A 17,857-nucleotide genomic window follows, 5' to 3' on the forward strand; every position below is an offset into this window, starting at 1 on the left:
CTTTTTGTTTTGAGACATTGTCCCGCGCTCGCGTGCTGTATTTTCTCGCCAGCAAGAAATCACACGCAGGACACTCGGATCCTTCTGCAGACAAGCTTTAATGCATCTTACCAGAGCAGAGACCAGAGCGGAGACACTGAACCAAGAAAACCATCCCTTATAAAGGCTGACCAGCCGCCTGGGACGTGTTACCCTATGAATGGCTTCAGCTCCTCAGGCCAAATGAGCCACGGGATAGGCAGAGATCAAAGGAATGGAGATTACCCAGCGCCTGTGAAGTAATTTACATCTTGGTGTCTTCAGGCACCATTATTGTAATGGATAATGCAGGAACCGGCTCCCTACAAGACATGTTTTAATGAAGGCCAGGCCAGCTTTCAACTCTATGTATCCATGGGTGATCTTGAACTCCTGATCTTCCTGTCTTCACAATTCAAGTGCTGAGATGATGGGTGTAGGCCAGCCCACCTGATTCTAACCTCTTCCTTATAACATTTATTCACTTTAATTTTATATGAGTACACATTTGTCTACATGTATGAATGTGCATCATGTTTAGGCTGTGCTCCCAGGGACCAGGTGAGGACATTGGATCCCCTGGAACAAGAGTTAGGGACGTTGTGAGCTTCCAGATAGGTGCTGGGAATCAAACCTGCATCCTCTAGAAGACCAGTATGCCCCCTTAACCTCTGGACCATCTCTTCATCCTTTGGCCTCCTCTTCCAGCTCTGTTGAATTAGGGCGCATCCCATTATGGCATTTTAACTTAATTGTTCTTAATTATCTTTTAGAGGTGTTCCTTCAAAACACAGCCACTCTTGGTGTAAACACTGGGTGTTGACTTCAGAATGTGAATGGGGGGCACAGTGTAGCCAATTAGTTCATAGAGAACAACTAGAGAGTGAGACCACATCTCTGTTTTAATGTGGGGAAAACAGGGCTGGAGGCTGGAGAAGGAAAATCCAGCAGGAGGAAAGAGGGAGTCTCACAAGACTCTAAAAAGTTTAGGGAATTGAAGGCAGTCACAAGGCCCTCCTTAGGGTTGTAAGAGCTGTAAATGCTGGCGAGAGAAGACTCTTCAGTGTGCAGGGAGCTCTGGGGATGCATCCTTCAGGGCTCATCACTTGTCTGAGGTGGGCTTTCCAGTGATGCAGTTGCTTTGGGTCACTATAAGGAACCCTAGGAAGCTCATACGTCCCCAGACTAGACTTGGGTAGAGTCATTTCTTTTGTCTGCTACTGGCATCCTATCTGGCATGAGTAGATGTTTGTTCACATATCATAAAGTGGGCTACATGTGTGTATAAGAAAAAAACAGTACATATGAAGCTTGGCACTGTCTGATTTCATACACTTATGGGGGGCCCCTGAAGATATCTGTCATGGATAAGGGGGTATTACACTGGCTATTTTTTTGTATACTCAGCCCAACTTCAGGAGGAAGACCCTATTTGTTTTTGGTGATTTTTAAAAATTTAAAATAGAAATATGTTTCTTTTGCATGTCAATCCCAGTTCCCTCTCCCTCCCCTCCTCCCCTGCCTCCCACCAACCTCCTATCCCATCCCCTTTCTGCTCCCCAGGGAGAGTGAGGCCTTTCATGGGGGATCTTCAAAGTCTGTCATATCATTTGGAGCAGGCCTTAGGCCCTCCCCCGTGTGTCTAGGCTGAGAGAGTATCCCTCGATGTGGAATGGGCTCCCAAAGTCCATTCGTATACTAGGGATAAATACTGATCCACTGCCAGATATTGCCCAGGCTTCCTAACTGACACCTACGTTCAGGGGGTCTGTGTCAGTCCTGTGCTGGTTTCCCAGCTATCAGTTTGGGGTCCATGAGCTCCCCTTGTTCAGGCCAGCTGTTTCTCTGAATTTCTCCAGCCTGGTTTTGACCCTTTTGCTCATCACTCCTCCCTCTCTGCAACTGGATTCCAGGAGTTCGGCTCAGTGTTTAGCCGTGGGTGTTTAGGAAGACCCTATTTTTATTCCCATTTTATAGATAAGGTAACTGAGGCCTGGCATGGTTAGGTACCTTCCCAAGGCCCAGGACCAGCCTCAACTCTCAAGGGTTCACCGGGAGACAGGAGTCTCACAGCAGTGGGGTCACGGTGTCACCATGTTTGCCCTCTGGAATGTTTGTGTGCAATTCTGGCCCCACTTTCTCATTCCAAACCCACCCCCATGGCCCAGCTTTCTGTGTCTGCTCGGTCACCATGTCAGGCAGCATGGGGAGTGATTAGATTTAAAGCCCCTTGCTTTGAATTATTCATGCCTTGCCCCTAACTTCCCAGGAATAATTTAATAATGCAAGGCAGCTGCAGGAGGGCGCTGGCTGAGCAGTGTTTAGGAGGTACACCTAGAACTGTGGACATGGCTGCCCCAAACCATCCCTTCTACAGCAGGCTGTCCCTGAGTGCTGGGATCTGAGCATCCCTGGTGTGTTATAGGGAAGGCTACAGCTCCAAGGACCCCACCCTCAACATCCAGGGCACTCACCCACCATCTCCGGAGCTCAGGGTGCTGCTGTCTCTTGTCCAGATCGTGCCCCTCACCTCAGAGACTGGGATGGCTCCCCACTATGGCACTGTCCTATTCTGGGGCCCTGGAGCCATGTATCTACAACTTTTGGGCAAAGTTTGTTGGCTGGTTCATCGTATGTCTCTCCCCAAATTTGTGTGGAAATTAAATTGAAAAGTGACAGTATGAAATGGGACGCTTTGAGGTGACTGTGTATGTGGGGGAGGGTGGCTCCACCCTCATGGGAGCAGTTGGTTCTGACTCAGTCCCTCTTGCTCTCTTTGCTGTTCTGTTTTCTGCCATGGAATGACGTAGCATGAAAGCCATGGTTAGCTGCTGGCTAGGAAAAGAATACAGTGACCCTGCTCAGGGAAGACTACGCTGTAAGAGGTGGAGATTTGGTACAGGGGAGGGAACCATTCTCCTCTGTGTATTTCCTGTCTCCAGAAAAGTAAATTGATAAAGTTTTGTTCATTATCAACATACCTCACCTGTGGTTTTGAGGCCCCGTAGCCATAGCCTCTGGGTGGTCATCTATGTTCTCTTCCTGTTCCCGTCATGTGCAGCCATGGGGAAAGGGTGTAGTATGTGTGTGTGAATTGAGTCTAATTATTGAAGCACTGTCTGCACCCTCCCCACTAAGGAGTCCCTGTGTCCATTAGCATTGGACCCCGCTTCCCCTTTCTGTACCTCATAGCCACAGCTAAAGGCACCTGCGTATCCTGGACATTTCTGATAATGCATTTCAGGTCTGGCTTCTTTCATGTGGTCTAATATGTCTGGGGCTCATCCGTGATGTAGTGGGAATTGGGGCTTTGCTGATCAATTTCTCATTGGTCTCCTTCCTGGTGAAGCTGGAGTGTTACCCTGAGTCTCAGTGACCTCCCTGGGAAGCAGCAAGTGTGTTTGTTTCTTGTCTGTATAAAGTAATTATTGCAGTCTTAGTTGCTCAGAAGGACCTGGCATTAGCTCACAGAGCAGGGTCAGATAGCTGGCTTTGCAGAGGGGGCGTTGATGATGGTAATTTTCTCTTTCTTCCTTTTGTCATTCCTCCCTCCTCCTCTTCTTTCTTTTTCTGAGACAGGGTCTCACTGTGTGCTCTGACTGGTCTGGAACTCTCAATACAAACAAGGTTGGCTTCAAATTTACAGAGATCCACCCGATTCTGCCTCCAAAATGTTGAGATTAAGTGTGCCCCACTGAATACAGATTCTCTCTCTCCTTCCCTCCCTCTCTCCTCCCTTCCTTCTTTCCTTTCCCCCACCCCTCACCTTCCTCCCTCTTTCTTTCTTTCTTTCTTTCTTTCTTTCTTTCTTTCTTTCTTTCTTCCTTCCTTCCTTCCTTCCTTCCTTCTTCCTTCCTTCCTTCCTTTCTCTCTCTCTCTCTCTCTCCCTCTCTCTCTCTTTCTCTCTTTTTCTCTTTCTTTCTTCATGGTTTCATTCTGTAGTCCAGGGTGTCCTGGAATTCAACATGTAGTCCAGGCTGGCTTCAAACTCATGGCAATTCTCCCACCTCAGGCTCCTGAGTCCAAGGATTATAGGCAAGGGTTACTATATCCATCTTAGAAAAAAAAAAACTTTTCATATTTAATTAGAGTCTCTCTCTCTCTCTCTCTCTCTCTCTCTCTCTCTCTGTGTGTGTGTGTGTGTGTGTGTGTGTTTATGGCACATCATACATTTGTGGAGGCCAGAGGACAACTTGTGAAATTCAGTTTTCTCCTACCATACGGATCTAGGGGATTAAACTCAAATGATCAGGTTTGGCACAAAGTCCCTTTACCTGCTGAGCCATCTTAATGGCCCTGGTTTTGTTTTGTATGTGGAGTCTCACTCCTGAGCTCAAGTGATCCTCCTGCCGCAGCCTCCTGAGTAGCTGGGCCTGCAGGCTTTTAGCTCAGGACTTCATAAGGCTGCATCCTCATCCTCATAAGGCCTCCTAAGGAGCCTCTTCCAGGCTCACTCAGGTTTCTTGACAGAATTCACTTCCTTGTGGTTTCCTGCTCCCTTGTAGGCTGTCGGCCAGGGGCCACTATGGCTCCTTCTGTCTTCACAGCCAGTGTCTTAGTTACTTTTTTCTTGCTGTGATAAAATACCGTTCCCATGGCAACTTACAGAAGGCAGAGTTTCTTTGGGCTTATGGTTCCAGAGGAGTAAGAGTCCCCCATGTCAGGGAGGCATGGCAGCAAGGGGGTAGACATGTAAAGCAGAGAGAACAAACTGGACTTGGGGTGACACTTAAAGTGTGTCAAAGTCACTTGGGGTGACTCAATGATACACTTCATCTAATGAGGCCACACTTCCTACACCTCTCCAAATAGTGTCACCAACTGGGAACCAAGTGTTTAAATGCCTGGGCCCTATGGGGGACATTTCTAATTCAAACTGTCCCAGCCAGCAACAGAGAATCTTCTGGGCTTCATCTCTCACAAATTGAATATCATTTGTCAAGGTCGGGGAGACCACATTTCCTTCTCAGAACCCAGGATGCTGAGCCAATGTGAAGGCCTTCTCATTTGAGAAGTTAATTTCCTTTGTGAATCCACAGGAACACTTTATTAATGTTAGAAAAACCTGGAGTCAGTCTCAGCACAACAGGGGTGGGGTTATGGAGTCATCATTGAATTCTGCCCACTGCATACTCCTAAATGCCAAGCTGACCCATTGAGCCACCCTCTCCATCCTGGCACTGGCATTTCCCATGATACCCTCAGCTTTCTGGTGGATTCTTGCAGTCAGATTTTCTTGCTTTTCATCACTATTAGGGTTGGGCTGCCTGATCTACTCACCTTCATGGGGACCAAATGTTCTCTGTTCCTGACTTAAACAACAACAGGTCTGTTGAGAGGGTTCAGCAGGTAAAAACATTTGGCTGTCGGGCCTGACAACCTAAGTTCAATGCCCAGTACCTGCCTGGTGGAAGGAGAGAGCCAACTACTTCAGTTGTCTTCTTACCTCTACAGGTAAACTATGACATGTATACACATGTGTACACACACACATATGCACACGTACACGCACATGAACACACACATTTCAGCAACAATATGGCCAGTGCCAATTTAAACTAGAAATGAAAAGAAACTTCATTGGCTTGGTGCAGTCTATTCTGTCAGAAGTTCCCATCAGATATCACATTTGATGGTGACAGAGTTGTTTCTATTGAAAGCCAGGATCAAGTTAAGGTCAAGTTCTCTGCCTCTGCTTCTCGCTAAAAACTGGAGACTTGGCAATAAAAGATGCTAAATTTGCACAGGGAAAAGTGTGCTGTTATTTGTAGACAGACACGATTTTCCACCTAGAAAAATCAGGAGTCTCAGTGAGCTGTCAAATGCCGGGAGTTAATTGGAGAGTTCAGCAAGATGGAGAAACATATGAGCCACACAACAACCCACCCGTTCCTCATCACTGCAGGGACTAATTAAAACCCACCAGAAATAAAATACAGGCCTGGAAAGATCGCTTGGTGTATAAAGGTTCTTGTAGCCAAGTCTGAGGATCTGAGTTCAAGCCCCAGGATCCACATGGTGGAAGGAGAGAATCAATTCCTGTAAGTTGTTTTCTGACCTCTACACATGTGCCTGCACACTCATACACACACTGACAAACAGATAAATGCAATGATTTGTTTTTAAAAATAAGATAAAAGCGCTGATGGCCATAGAATCTGGAAATGCTTGGGAACTAGACATAATGTGGAATGGGAGGATTGGATGTTGAGAGTTTGTTTGGAGGTTCTAGGATGGGGTGTGGGTACTCACACACTGAACAGACCTCCACAATCAGGGAAGTTTATCTTCTTCCACCAAGTGTGTGACTCTGGGAGGGGTGCATGTGGAGCAATGAGCAGAGGAAAGAGACACCCACCTAGCCAGTCAGATCAATCAGATCTGCCCAAGTGATCAGTGGGTGATGGATGTCACTGCCAGGTCCCTCTGATGTCTGATTTAGATGCTGAGAAATCACAAACCCTTACTAAAACAGGAAAGGCAATCTCAATCAGTGGAGAGGAACATCACACCCAAGGATGGAGACAAACAGGGCTGTGAAGATTCCCCATATCTCCAGATTAACAGAAACTCAATGGAATCAATAAAAATCCCAGGAAGGTGGGTTCCCTGTGAGCTCAACAAGTCAGTGACATGCTGTGGAAGGACTGGACATAGTTGGCACAAAAACCCTAACTGGAGCACCATAGTTGTATGCTATCAAAATAATTTAGATCTTTACCTATGCTGGCTGACTAGTTTTATGTCAACTTAACATAAGCTAGAGTCATTTGGGAAGAGGGAATCTCAACTGTAAAATGCCCCTATCAGAGCCATCTTATGGCCCATTTTCTTGATTGATGATTGAAATGGGAGGAACCAGCTCACTGTGGGTGGGGACACCTGGTCCTGGGTGCCATAAGAAAGGAAGCCAAGTGAGCCTTGAAGAAAAAGTCAATAGGCAGCACTTTTTTTGTTTTATTTTGTTTTTGTTTTCCGAGACAGGGTTTCTCTGTGTAGCTTTGGAGCCTATCCTGGCACTCACTCTGGAGACCAGGCTGGCCTTGAACTCACAGAGATCCGCCTGCCTCTGCCTCCTGAGTGCTGGGATTAAAGGCGTGCACCACCAATGCCCGGCAATAGGCAGTACTTCTCTATGGCCTCTGCTCCAGTTCCTGCCTTGAGTTCCTGCTCTGACTTTCTTCAGTAAGGGACTGTGACCTGTAAGTAAGACAAAATAAACCCATTCCTCCCCGACTGAGGAGGAAACGAATGAATGGAAATATAAGAATGTAGTTCTAAGCTGGGAACAAAGAATGCCTCAATCACACAGATAAAAACTAAACCAGAAAGAGAGATTGAAATACATTTCCTTGTGAAGTTGAGAATCCTCTTTGTAACAAAAAATACATCATAAGTAAATGAGAAAAAGGATAGAGGAGGATTGATGTTTGAATATGAAAGCAGTTTTACTGACCAATAGCAAATAGGACAAACCAAAATACTGACTCCCTAAAACAAAACAAAACAACAACAAAAAACTAAACCCAAAACCCATAATAACAACAATGAAACGATAACAACAACAAAAACAGACAGTCAGGGAACAAGAACAGCCTCCCCACCCCAACCTGGAAATTTCAAGAAGAGAAAATTCTGAAATTTCTCAGATGGCAAACGGCAAATAGTAAAAAGTGAAATGATGGTGATGTTCCCAGTGACTGGGGGTGTGAATGAGAGCACAGTGAGCTAGGGCTGGAAGATGGCTGGGTGGGAAAGGGTGCTCGCTGTGCAAGTGAGAGGTCTGAGCTCAGACCCTCATTGTTGCTGTGTTTGCCTGCACCCCAGTGTTGGGCGGCAGAGATGAGGACCTCAAGCTCTCTGGCCAGCCAGCCTAGCTGAAAGGGAAAACTTGAGGGTCAGTGAGAGACTTTATTTCAAAACATGTGGGAGAGAAGCATTTGAGAAAGACATCTGATATCCTCCTCTAGCCTCTGCATGTGCCAAAGCTTAAAACAATGTCTCCACTCAACATGAAGTAGCTGGAATGAATGAAACAATGCTCTGTAACTCCTATACGTGTATGAAACAGTATGTCCTGTATCCCCTATACGTGAAGGTCTGGAATAAAAGAAGTCACTCTTAGATACAGGCTATAAAACAGATTTAGAGTTCCAGCCAAGTGTGCCACCTACAAGAATATCCAGAGGTGCCCCCAAAACAACTGACCTATCTCCTGTCCCACAATTCCCCAAATCAACTTATCTAGAAAACCAACTCTCTCCATAATTCTGTTCCCCCAAAACCTAACCCTCTCACTTCCTTACCCTTGGCTACAAAGTCCCTGCTCAGACCTGACGCTGTGTGCTCTCCTGTACCGTGGTCACACCGTTGGGTCTTGAGACGCCCCTCTTAGACTCATAAGGTCAGCTCTTGCCATGGAGATTGCTCTGTGTTTCCATTTGTTCAATTCCCTTTGGGAACTCAATTCTTAGAATCCACAAAAGAAGACTGTCAGGCAAGTTCAGCCTTGAAATCACAACACGATGCTGCCATCTACAAAGCCTCATTCTTAAGAGCCACACAATTGAGATACAAAAAAAATGGAGGAAAAAACCCTCATAATATTTTATGGATGCTTATGATTTTGTGTAGGGCTAACTGTTAGCTCTGGGCTGCAAGTTGGATTTGCTCTTTGCCCTTGTGATGGCTAGTTTTATGTCAACTTGACACAAGCTACAGTCATTTGAGGGAAGGGAATCTTAATTGAGAAAATGCATCCATAAGATCAAGCCTATAGGGCATTTGTTTAATTAGTGATTGATAAGGGATCCCTAGGAAGGTGGTTCTGGGTTCTATAAGAAAGCAGATTGAGTAAGCTATGGGTAATGTGCCAGTCAACAAGCAGCACTCTTCCATGTCCCCCGAATCAGCTCCTGCCTTCAGGTTCCTACCTGGTTTGAGTTCCTGCTTTGTCTTCCCTCAATGGACTGTGATTCAGAATATGGAAGCAAAATAAACCCTTTCCTTCTCAAGTTGCTTTTAGTCATGGTGTTTCATTATAGCATTTGTAACCCCAACAATAGTAGTCCCATAGTCCAGGGAATCCAGATCTAAGGATTTCAGTTCAATATCGTATTCTGGGAGCAGATGAGAGAATTGAAAATGTATATGGAGGTTGATAGAGAGGCACTAGGAAGTTCCCACAGACAGTGGGAGTCCTAAGTTTCTTGCCCCCCCCCCCAGGGTTATTAGACTCAGAGTCTGGACCAGCTTTGATTTTTCCTTGAGACCAGCTGTAGTAGCTTGTTGCAGGGATATTTGATCACTCTGTGACTCCAAGATTACATTATTTAAATAAAATCAACCATAGGTCGAAAGATGGCTACCTTCCTCTTTGCCATTGTCTCAGAAAGATGGATCTCTCTTACGCCACCTAAAACAAACCTCCTTCAACTGGATGTCCCTCCCTTCTGTTTCCTATGCCTCTCCCTCCCCCTGACCTCCGGACTTCTTCTCACTCTTCATGGTCACTACCAGGCAACTGGTTGCTTGTCCTACTTCTTGACCTATGGTTGATTTTATTTAAATAATGCAATCTTGGGGTTCACAGTGTGATCAGATATCCCACAACAGTAGTTGATTCAGAGGGTAGACCTAAGAATGTTTGAGTTTTGGGAATGGAATTCAGGCAGCTCTCAGGCTCTCAGCAGACATATAAATTGAATCTGTTCTGTTTCCCTGTAAGTGTTGTGTTAACATTTTTTTTTGAAATAAAACATTATATCCCAGAGGGAGGTTCAGTAAGACTCAGAAAGTAGAGAGGCCACCTTTAATGCACTTCCTGAGATTGATGACTACCTTAATTGCCATCTTAGAGCCTTCATCCAGTAGCTGATGGAAGCAAGCAGACATACAAAGCTAAGCACTGAGCCATATTCCTTGAATCCAGTTGTTGAGAAGTGTGTGTGTGTGTGGGATGAGCAAAGCAGTCAAGACTATGCTGGAGAAACCCACAGAAACAGCTGACCTGACCCAGTGAGACCAAATGGACTCCAATCATAAAGCTGGGGAATTAGTATTGGACCAAAATAAGCCCTTTGAATGTGGGTGCCAGTTAGTAGGGCTGGACAGTCTATGGACCTATAACAGTGGAACCAGTATTTATTCCTAGTACACAAATGGACTTTGGGAGCCCATTCCCTATGAAGGGATACTGTTTCAGCCCAGATACACAGAGGAGGGCCTAGGCCCTCCTGCAAATGATGTGACAAACTTTGATGATCCCCCATGGAAGGCCTCACTATCCTTGAGGAGTGGGTGGGGGGTGGGTTTCGGGGTTGGTGGGGAGCATGGGAGGATGGGAGGGAGAGGGGATGGGGGATTAATATGTAAAATAAGATTGTTTCTAAATAAAAATATTTTAAAAGACTCAGAAAATAAACAACTCACAAGTCTCAGGAATGTCCTTGAAATCAAACAGATTCACAAAGTTCCTTCCTCCCCAAGTTTTAATAAACAGTAAGGGCCGCTAAAGAGAGGAGACTTCCAGACCAGTTGAGCTGCCTAAAAGTTGTGCAGAGAGCTTCAGGATTGTATCTTTGGTGAGAATTTGGTGTTGATGCTGCCAATGAGTCATCCCTGATCCTGTAAGTAATCCTCACCCATAGTCCTATAAGTAACCCCCAAATTAGACTTTCTTAGTATCATTGCTTTGGTCTATCTTTAGTTCCTGGTCTGGAGTGAGTAGATATGTTTTCACATCTCCCCAGGAATAGTGTCATACAAGAAGACATTTCAGCACTCCTGGTCCAAGGCACAGGGTGACTGACAACAGGAGATACCAGTATCTTGGTCCATCTGGAGGATGGAAAGTCAAGTATCACCAGCATATTCCCTGTCTAGTGAGGGCCCACTTTCTGGGCCTTCCAGATGTGTCCATACAGGGGTGAACAAGACCCTGTGGGTTTCTTTTACAAGGACACCAATACTAATTATGAATATAGAACTCTTAGAGCTTAATCACCTTCCCAAAGCCCCAAAGAACTATTTCCTTCTGTGGATCAGGGAGAAGGGTCATGCATATTCAGACTGTGTCCTCACCAACAGGTGTAGTGAGGTGCCTGGAAGGAATGGTGTCCATAGTAGGTAGAGTCAGAGCTGTGGCCTCTGTTTCCTTAGAGTTTTATGGAGCTAACGGAGGAAGGTGGGGACAGCATTGAACACATAAGAGGTAAAGCCCTCTCGCCCTGTTCCCTGGTCTATCTGCTGTGCTCTCTGACATCTCCATCAGTTTGTCTGGACCCTTCCAGTGTTCCCTTACAGGACTACAAGCAGATGCCAAGCATCCCCCGCCGTCTGTACACGGCAGGCAGCACTCCCTACTCTTACTTTAATCAGGTGACTGGAAACCTTTCTAGACTGATGCACAGCACATGTCCAGTCCTTAGCTGGCACATCAATAGGGAGGAGGCCTGGTGGCAAACAGAAGGCTTGCCAAAATTGAGCTTTTCTAAAGGGAGTCTTTCTGGGGTGTGGCAGGATGCAAGGGTGACCCCTTTCCTTTTTCTTCTAAGTACCTAGGGAATTTTTTTTCTTCTTGTTTTTTAAATAAAAAATCTTTGAAAGTTTGTTCTTTGAGAAGTTCATGCATGTATACAATGCATTATGATCATATACACCCCTACCACAACCCCCAACTCTTTCTAGACCCCCTAGTCCCTCTACCAATGCCACATCTCCTCCCCCTTTAGAAAAGACACCACTGAGCCCAATTACTGCTGCCTGTTCACATGTGTGTTGCTATGTTCATGTGTGCATTGCTATGACATAGTTTTTCTTTTCTATGAGTCCCTGTGGTTTCCTGATGTTTCTAAACCACCTGCCATGCATCCTGGAAGAAGGATTTTCCCCCCATTTTCAGCAGTGAGGTTCCTGACTCAAAGGATAAATACATGGGCATGTAAATTAGTGTTGCCATTATGGAATGCAGTATGGAGGTTCTCTGAAGTAAGACATAACTTTACCCTATGATCTGACAATCCTACTACTGAGTACATGTCCAAAGGAAACTAAATCAGTACACAGAAGAGGTATATGCAACTCCCTGTCTATTGCAGCACTCCCCACCAAAACCCAGATATGGAATCAACGGAGTGTTCATCACCCTGTGAATGAGTAAGCAATAAGTGGTACATATACACCGTGGGATGCAATTCAGCTGTGAAAAAGAATGAAATCTTGTCATGTGGGGAAACATGGATGCACCTGGAGGACATCGCACCAAGTGAAATAGCCAGACACAGAAAGCAGACGCTGTGAGCTCAGCTCACACGTGGGAGCTGAAAGAGGCTGGGGATGGCTTGGGGAGTTGAGGTCTGGGAGAGTTCAAAGGACCCGTGTTAGACTATCACAGTTAGATAGGAGAGGAGGTGGTACCACAAAAGGGTGTAGAGATTCTATTCTTTAGAAATACATTGTGCCCTTGCAGAATGCAGAGTTGGTAGTGAGTTTTCTGGCCACAAAATGATAACCATTTGTTTTTGTTGTTTAGATAAGATTTTACTATGGAGACCAGGCTAGCCTCAAACTCAAAGCCTCAAACTCACTGCCTTTGCTTAGTGCCAAGTACTGTTCACCACCACCCCCCCTCCTTGCGGGGGAAGGTCTCGAATATTCTAGGCTGGTCCCAATTTGTTATGCAGCTGAGGATGACTTTGAATCTTTGATTCTCTTGCCTCCATCTCCCAAATGGTGATATTTGAGGTATGGGCCACCGTGGCTGGTTTGTACAGTGCGGAAGACTGAGCCATTGAACCCAGTACTTCATGGATGCTAGGCAAATGCTCTACCACTTCCCAGGCCCTCAACATGATAACTGTGTGAGCTTGTGTGTTTGGTGATGAGCAACACTTATCCATCCCACAGAGTATATGTACTTAGTCTCTCTCTCCTCTCCCCTGCCCTGTGTGTGAGAGAGCTTTGCACATGGGCAAGGGAGGTCGGGTGTCCAGCTCTCTCATTCTCCACCTCATTCCTTTGAGACAGGATCTCCCCCTTAATCTGAGGTGAGGCTGGCAGCCAACAAGCTCTGGCAATCTTCTTATCTCTGTTCCCTAAGCAACGGGGTGACAGGCACATTCACAGACACATTCAAACTCAGGTCCTTATGCTTGTCCAGCAAGTTCTGTTACCCAGTGAGCCATCTCCCCTGCCCTGTACGTGCGCTTAAAAGCAACATGGTCCATATGACACTGCACACAAAATTATGACAAATAAATTCTGTCTGTCTCCCGTGTGTGTGTGTGTGTGTGTGTGTGTGTGTGTGTGTGTGTGTAGACATATATTGTGCGTGTGCCAGTGTGAGAGTGCCTTTACTCTCCTGTAAAGGCCAGAGGCCAATTTACAGGAGTTGGTGCTCTATGCCATGTGAGTTCTGGGGAACTGAACTAAGTTTAGCAAACTTGGTGGCAAGTGCCTTTACACACTGAGTAATCTGGCCAACCTCAAAAAAATATTTTAAAAGAAGAGGGCTGGGGCTGCATGGTGGCTCACACCTTTAATCCCAGCACTTGGGAGGCTGAGGCAGGCGGATCTCTGTGAGTTCAAGGCCAGCCTGGTCTACAGAGCAAGTTCCAGGACAGACAAAGCTATGTAGAGAGACCTATCTTAATCCCCCCCCATCTGCCACAAAAGAGTGCTGGGGGATGGCTCAGCGCGTAAAGTGCTTGTTGTGCAAGCATGAGGACCTGGGTTTGGGTCCTTAGAACCCATGTAAAAATGGGGTGCAGAGGTACACAGTATAATCCCAGTGTTGGGGAGGTGAGAACAGGCCAGTCCCAGAGACTCACTGGCCAGCACATGGCAAACTCTAGGGTCAGTGAGAGAACTGACCTCAAAAAAAAAAACAAGGTGGAGAGCGATGGAGGAACACATCTCATGCTGACCTCTGACCTTTACTTTCAGGTTCGTGTGAACACACACACACACACACACACACACACACACACACACACACACACACACAGAGAGAGAGAGAGAGAGAGAGAGAGAGAGAGAGAGAGAGAGAGAGAGACATAGAGAGATAGAGAGAGACAGAGAGCACCACAAAGGCTTGGTTTATAATTACCCAATTGCCATTCTGGGCGGCACCTCTCCCCACACAGTGTCATAACCCAGGGAGCTGCCAGCTTTGCCGCTGTGTGGCCGACAGTGAGGCGGCATCACAGCGCCAGCTTATATAACTCCTGATGGGCAAGCTGGCCATCTTCACGGCTGTCTGAGAGCCTTTTGTATTTCACTGTCTGTTATGTCCTTCTTAACAACCTATTGAACTATTGATCCTTTTCTTATTAGTCTCCAAGAGCCTTTTATATTTTGGGGATTTGTTCTTCTGACACTTTCTGAGTTGCAAATATATTCTCGGTGGACTGCCAAACTCTGCTTCCAGTGGCTTCTGCCCAGCAGAAACTTTCTTGTGTAACCTGTCAATCTTCCTCGGTTGCTTAATTTTGAGTCATAGTTTGAAAAGTCTTCTTTTCTCACAAGAATCCACTCATTTTCTTCTCATGCTTTATGTGTGTGTTCCAGATAGTTTCCCAAAGCAAACCAAGGGTTTGCCACGTGTTGCACACAGCACTGACACACACGTATGAAGGGATGTGTACGGTGCACAAGGGCTCCCTACTGTTGCCTCCAGCCGTGCCATAGATCCGGACCTCTCCTTGAATGAATCTCTTACAGCACATTTATCTACATGCAGAGCCATCCTGCAGGCCCTAGGGCCCTCTAGCTTTCAAACTCCAACTGACTGACTTGTGACTCTCCTCTTCCTCCACAGTGGGGTGTCCACCAACACTTGCCTTCTCCTGGCTGCCCAGCCTCATTCAGCGCATCAGTGTCTATAGTCCAAATTGTAAATGCATCTTGCCAGGCTGGGCTGTTGTTTGTGGGTGGTGTGTGCTTAGACTGCACAAGTCTCTGAATTCAATCCTCATCATGGGAGAGAGATAAAGATAGAGATAGAGATAGATAGATAGATAGAGAGAGAGAGAGAGAGAGAGAGAGAGAGGAGCCCATTTTCTATGTGCCTCTGACTCTTTATCTGCACAACACCTCCTTACTCAGTCCCTTTGCCCTTCAAGCTGAGCTCTTCCTGGACTACTTCCTGCAAGAGACCCTCCTGACTGTATGTGGATCCATCTAGAAGACAAACCTTGTGTTACTTCTTTGGCCAGTGCTCCTCAAGGTCTCTTATGGCTTTCTTTATTTTATTTATTTTCTTGTGTGTGTGTGTGTGTGTGTGTGTGTGTGTGTGTGTGTGTGTGTATGTGTGTGGGCACATGATGGCATGTTCTTGTCCAGGTCAGGGGACAGCTTGCAGGAGTTGATTCTTTCCTTCCATTGTGTGGGTCCCAGGGACGGAGCTCTGCCTGTCAGGCTTAGCAACAGACACCTTTACCCACTGAGCCATCTCACCAAGTTTTCAGGATCAAGTTTGAACATAAAGGCTCAGTATTCTTGGCCTTTCATGCCCTGGCCTCAGTTTACCCCACCGGTGCCCTTATTGATGTCTTTCTCCAGTTTTCCTCAAGAAAGCTGCCTCCTCATCCATCAGTCAACTAGAGGCCCTCTGAGGAAGAACTTCCAGGCCCACAGGTCTAGTCTGGGGACCTTTGGGTCTCTGGCACATGCAGCAACTGTGACTGGATCCCACGAGTACAGACTTGTCAGGTGCCTGCAGAACAGTGGGAACTTACTCATGCCTAAATTTAAAAATTAAAGCAAGAGATCAGGCCAGTGGCAGTGGATAGAGACACAGCGTTTTTCAGGAATGCCCCTGAGTCTGCCCCTTGGTGCTGTGATACTCTCACAGTCTGTGAAGGGCTGAAGGAAGAGTGGGAGCCGAGCCAGCCCCGCAGACAGCTCAAACGAGCCCAGGCAAAAGCTTCCCTAATGCGTGTGCTGCGCCACCAGTCCCCAGAGATCCATGAAAGGATGGATTGTGTTTTCAGCAGGAAGAAAAGAGATTTGTCTTCTCCAGCACCAAGAGCCAAGGTCACCCTGGCTGTGGAGTTGCAGAGGATGACACCAGAAGAGGTTAAGGCTGAGCTGAGGGTGTGAGTGACAGTGGCACTTGCCTAGCACTTTGGGAGGTTTCTAGGCTGAAAACAAACAAACAAACAAACAAACAAACAACCCCCCAAAACAAAACATCCTCCCAGCACTACTTACCTGAGGGTGCTTCCAGAGATGTGTGCCATCACTCACGATGGCCAGCATGACCTAGAAGCAGCAGTGGAGCCTGTATGCTCATTCTTTTCTCTTCCCATGGGGTTTCCCATACTCATGTCTCTCCCTGATGGTGACTCCTGTATCTTCAGAGCACAGTGGCTCCCCTGATCCCTAGGATAACAAATCTGCTTTGTTGCTTCCCTGACTGCCCCCCACCCTGAAAGCCTCTGGAGGCTTTTCAAACCCAGAGACCTTATTTCCTTGGTGTTTTCTGGCCTGGCCTGTGTTTAACCTCATAAGCAATCCCACCAATGCTGTTCCTCACCCCATCTTAGGAAGCAGCCTTCTATCTGTCACCTAACCAGAGGACTCCCAGTTGTCAGGTCTCTGGAGTCTTTATTCCATTCTGGGGACCATAGTCTCAATTTGTCACCTAGATCAGCTGTCAAAATATAAGTGACCAAAATAGTCTCAGTAAGCCGATGTCAGGTAGTTCCTGAGTGAAGTCAAACAGTATCAGGATCCATTCTCGTTCATGTGTGTTTCCATGAGTGCATACGTGAAGGCCAGAGGCGGGATGTCAGGTGTCCTGATCTATTACCCTCCACCATATTCCCTTGAAACAGGATCTCTCCCTGAAGCCAGACTGGCAGCCAGGAAGCCCCAGTGATTCTCCTGTCTTCTGGTCCCCACAGCACTGGGGTTACAGGTGCATATGGTCTCATCTGGCTTTTTCTGTGTATTCTGTAAACCAGATTCAAGCCATCATGCTTTCGCAGCAACCAAATGCTCTTATCCAGCCCTTAGTAAGTGTGTATCTGTGTGAGTGCATGCCACATGTGTGTGGTACTTGCAGAGTCCAAAAGAAAGCAGTGGATTTTCTGGAGCTAGAGTTACAAATGATTGTGAGCTGCCAAACATGCATGCTGGGATAAACTCAGGTCCTCTTCCCAAGCAGCAAGTGCTTTAACTGCTGAGGTGTTTCTTCAACCCCTGGAATTACTCTTAAAGCCTTCATATCATTGTTCAACTAAATCTCCATCTCCCCCCCCCCCTGCCATTCCCCTTTCTCCAGTCTGTCAACTCCATGCAAGCTCAGTTTCTTACTGGGAGTTCTGCCTTCTTGCCCACAACCTTGGGAAAGGCAACTGAGACTCAGTGTCCCTATGAGAGTTGAAAGTTGAAAGTTGAAAGTAGTTCCTATGCAGTAGGAAGTGCAAGCCTGGGCCTGGGATCACACTGATGACCCATGCTCAAAGAGGCTGCCTATCAGAAGATGACTGTCCTTGGTGCTCAGGGAGCCCCCTAACTGGATAGCAGATGCCTTGAGAATGTTGTTGAGGAGGGTGAGGGACAGTGGCTCAGCCTTGGGTCTGTAGGGTGATGTCAGCCACTGGTATAGATAGGGCATTGAGGACCACAGGTTTACAGTTGTGACTTTCAGAGGAAGACCGAAGCTGCAAGTGCCCCATACCAAGAGCCCAGGAATTCAAGAGTGACTGCCTGAAAGGAAGGTCAGGATTGGTATTTGACCTTGAACTTTAAGGGTGGGAAGAATTTTTACAGCTATAATAGTCTAAGGAGTGACATTCAGGCCTGAGGAAAGAGGAGGTGTAGGAAAATGTTT

The sequence above is a fragment of the Cricetulus griseus genome, chromosome 7, assembly GCF_003668045.3.
Source record: "Cricetulus griseus strain 17A/GY chromosome 7, alternate assembly CriGri-PICRH-1.0, whole genome shotgun sequence".
Classification (NCBI taxonomy): Eukaryota; Metazoa; Chordata; class Mammalia; order Rodentia; family Cricetidae; genus Cricetulus; species Cricetulus griseus.